The following is a 4,647-nucleotide window of genomic DNA, read 5'->3' on the forward strand; positions in this document are numbered from 1 at the left end:
TAAACAAACCGAGAATGTAAATAAACATTTAAAATGTAAATAAACAGACCAATGTTTATAAACGAACCAAAATTTTGACGCCAAAGCTTTAAATTTTCGAAAATTTTTGTAAATAAACATTGGAAATGTAAATAAACAAACCGAGAATGTAAATAAACATTGAAAATGTAAATAAATAGACCAATGTTTGTAAAGAAACTTTTTAACAATAAAATACATTTCAAAAAGGAAATTATACTTACCTTATACTTACCTTTCATATACTTACCCTCCAAATTTTTTATGTTTTCAATAATCATTTTTTAACATTTTACTTAAATCTAAAGGACTGGAAGGAATATAGGTTTGGAAATGTTTTTTAAATAAAAAACTCATTTATTGAAAAATTACGTTTATTGAATATAATTTATAAATGATGTGACATATTTTTTTAATTAACAATTGATTTAATTACATTTTGGCTTACTTATAATATAATATAATATATACTTAAATATATACTTAAATATATACTTACTTTTTTATATTTAATACTTCTATACCTAATTTACTTAAATCTAAAAGATTGAAAGGAATATAGGTTTAGGAATAAATGTTTTTTAAATAAAAAAACTCATTTATTTATTGAAAAATAACATTTATTGAATATAATTTACAATTTTACAAAAGTTACATATTTTCTAATTAACAATTAATTCAATTATATTTGGGCTTGAATATAGTTATAGTATTCTTCATAATATTAAAAAGTGCTCCGAATAAAAGTCGAAAGGATTACATTCTGGTGCCTTCGTAGGTGAACTCATAAAAAACTTAGACTCAACTTTATTTTTTTTAAATATAATCATATTCTGTAATGCATCAGTCAATATATTGTGGAATTATCTGAAAAAAAAAAAAGAATTTGATTATATATGTCAAAAAAATTATTAGGAGATAATTAAATATAATTGAATATTTGTTAAATTAATAAATTATATGTAGTTATAAATTATACATAGTTTGATAGGTTTTTATAGAGAATAATAATTTTGTTTTTACTTATGCATTGAAAAATATATAATTCTTATTTATTTAAATACTTACTCTTATTTAAAAATTTAAATAAGAATAATTAAATTAATTATTCTTTTTCAATTTTTATTCAATTGAATTTTTTAGAATTAAAATTTTCATTAAACCTTATCTTTTTTAACATGTAATTTAATTAATTGAATATGCATATATAATAGCATCATGTTTATGTATGAAATAATAAATTTGTATTGCTTTACTTTTGAAATATCGTGAAAGTTTATAATAAATCTATTTATATATATTTATACAGACATTAAAAATTTTTAAAATATTATAAATATTATAAATATTCGAACGAACGAAATCTCTTTTATAATCTAGTGAAACATAATATTGCTATTAGAAATTTATTATTATTATATAGAATTCACGTTTACTAATATTTATGAGATTAATTGCTCGATTAGTTAGATAAAAATTTTTTTAAAATTCTAGATTCAGTTTAGAAAATGGAAATAAAACTAGTTTGGATGTAAATGTATTGAAAGATACATTTTATTGACTATAGTGTTCTTGTGAAAGATTTCTTTCTTAGTTGAAATCTGTTTTAATACCTTAATACATTTTTTATGTTTTCAAATCTAAGAAAACACTATAATATATCTTTTAAATTTATTTGGATCTTTTTCTTTGAATTTTTTAATCCATTACCTATGTCCTAAATAAAATGTAAAATAGACATAAATGAAATCACAAAATATTTCTAAGTAATTCATTATATGAAATGATTTGAAATTCAGCAGCTTTTAAAAATTTTAAATTTAAAAAATACTTACTGTTAATAAAATTATCAAACATAGAGATATTGTAAAAAAAAAATTATGATTTCTTAATATTGAAAAAATTTCTTGTAAATATCGAATCTCATTGATCTTTCGCAATCGAATAATTTTCGATTTATTTTTCAATTCTTAAATATTCATCCAGTATGCATAATATCTATATTTATTAAAATCAAGAGATTAAGAAAAAAGAATAAAAGAATACGCGAACAAATGAATGATATGCTACAGCAGCAATATTGTAGTATGAAAAATTTGCATAATCACTCGATGTCATCGATATGGATTTGCATATACAATTCGTTGTCAAACCAGTTAAAGGTGTGCAAAATATGCGATCAACCATCTTTAATGTAATTCGATTCCATCCTCTTCCTTCTTTTTTTTTTTTTTTTTTTTTATTCTTTCAAGAGTATCATTGATCTTTTGCGACGTATGAAGATATCATTCCATATTGATGTTGTTTTAATAAAATGTAGGAATGCAGAGAAAAAATGGTATGCAGTTACATTACGATAGCTTAAAAATGATAGTCACTTTTTTTCCACAATTTTTACAAATTATAAGTTTCATTATTTATTCCATTTTTCCTATTGATCTTCTCATTTAACTAAATAATAAATTATCCAATTAAAAGCGTGATAAATATATATTTATAAATACAAATCAAATTCAATAAAAAACAATTTCATAAGAGTTTAGTATATACTATGTATAAGATGTAATAATCTACTCCAATATTTCCAAAATGCTTGATTCTTGTAGACTGATTTCAATCTGAGAATACTTACAAATTTTAAAAATCTACGTATAAATATTTAATCAAAATAAAAACCTTTCATTAACGATTAAATTAAATTATTTCTTTTCAAAAATCGAGGTTATTTTTAAAAGAAAATAATTATTTAACGTTAATTTTTGCGTTTTGAATTTTCCAAAGATTTTTTCATTTAAAAAATTTTTAAGTTTTTATACTGGATTAAAAAAATATAATAAATTTAATTATATTATTACCAGCAACTGTTCAAGCATTCCCTTATTCAATTTTCAACAATATTCTCTTCAATAAATTCTTCATTTTACTATTCTAATTTAATAAATTAATAAATTAATAAATTTAATTTTATTTCAAAACTTAGATACACTAAATGGACTTTTAAAATATTATTACCAATTATTAAACACTACTTACATCACATCAGCGTTAAACTCATTCGGTACCCTGTAGAGACTTCAACGCCCGCACAGACGAGCTCGCACCTCCGAGCTCTCTGAGGAGATCGAATCTGGATCAAAGTTGCGCTGAACGAACCCATCAAAGGCGAGGATCGTCGACACAATCACGATAGCACCGATTACCCACTCCCCCGATCATGGAATAATCCTCGTTCCACGCGTGCGCGTCCGACAGTGGCGCGACGCTTGAAAACATCGAGACACGATCTACTTACCTCCGGTAGCCGCTCGATCGGAAAGCAATGAGCGGCAAAATGCATCGATCTACCCACGATCGTCTCGTATATCCGCTGTCCAATCACCGCCGCCACGTACAAAAGGTGCACAACCGGCCTGCGAACGTGTCCGTCTTACGAACGATCCAACGCGCCCGCGTGCACGCTCTATCACTCGCCTCGTGTAGGTGTCTGAAGCGGTGTGCAACGTGTGTAGAGGCGCGCGAGCGGTGCATGCCGCAATACGCGATGCACAAGCTTCATTAATGAGTCATCGAGTCGACGCGTTTGCCAGATACACGAGCCACTATCGAGCGGCTCGGCTTGCGCCCCGCGGCGAGGAAGGTGAAGTACACGCGAAGCCGAGATGGCCGTGATAGGGCGGCTGGAGCAGTCGAATTCGCGGAAGTGCGGTGAACTTCGTGTGAATTCATGGTTATGGAGTAACGGGTCTCTCGTGCATTGATACCCAACGATTGCCTTTATGTTGCAACATTTAATGGGATGCATTCGGGAACGCGAAAAGAGAAAATGTAATTGGCTTGGCATCCCATGATGTGGAATCAGGAGATTTTTTTTCAGATTTGAATGGATATTAAGGTTGTTAATGGTGTTATCTTTAATGATTTGATGGAAAGAAGACTTTTCATACAAGGATTTTTCATGTGTAATGATTCGTCTAAGTGATTTAAAATATTAATTTATGGATTTTGGAGAAAATAGTTATCGATATCTTAAAATATATCTCGATTGTTTTCGATATAAATATTCATCTTACTGTGAAATTAAAGATATAGTTTCTTCCAGTCGTTATTTCCAAATCGCTGTAATCAAAGAGCTGCATGAAAATAATGTATTAATGTTACGTTAAAAGATTAATTGTCTTCTCGATGATTAAAATATCATCTATAAAAATTGTACGAAAAAATTTTAAAAAATTTTAATTACTCTATATTCAATTGGATATAGAATATTTTATTGTGTTGAAAGGGGAGGATCGTGAGAAGAGAATCTCTGAAAACAAGCTTGGAGATCTTTTCAAAACGATCATCTTGCTGAATAACTTTCCCCGGTAATTATCATGCATACGTGCCTGTACTTTATAAGATCTTCGTTCCTTAAGCATCCGCAGCTTTCCACCGAGTTTCGCCCCCATTCCCTCGCGTTTGTTACGGTGCCGCGCTGAGACCTTAACGAATAGTCGTACGTCAGCGTATTATTATATAGCGCTTTAAATGGTAGCGATAAATTATGGCCGCTACACCGAGCGTTAACCGCAATTCGCCTTTTTGGCCACAAGGAAAAGATCCGGACTTCTCTGTGTCCCTGTGTCCCAT

The 4,647-nt window shown here is 28.4% G+C and overlaps 1 long non-coding RNA gene across 1 annotated transcript; it reads right to left on the reverse strand.

The window, feature by feature from the left end:
- Window positions 1–620: 620 nt before the first annotated feature.
- Window positions 621–3,386, reverse strand: LOC122717642. Its single transcript, XR_006347237.1, has 2 exons — window positions 3,052–3,386; window positions 621–885 (listed from the first exon to the last, which is right to left on the reverse strand). It is a non-coding gene; the product is annotated as an uncharacterized LOC122717642 (long non-coding RNA).
- Window positions 3,387–4,647: the final 1,261 nt, after the last annotated feature.

The sequence above is a fragment of the Apis laboriosa genome, unplaced genomic scaffold, assembly GCF_014066325.1.
Source record: "Apis laboriosa isolate Shangri-la unplaced genomic scaffold, ASM1406632v1 scaffold54_cov153, whole genome shotgun sequence".
Taxonomy (NCBI): domain Eukaryota; kingdom Metazoa; phylum Arthropoda; class Insecta; order Hymenoptera; family Apidae; genus Apis; species Apis laboriosa.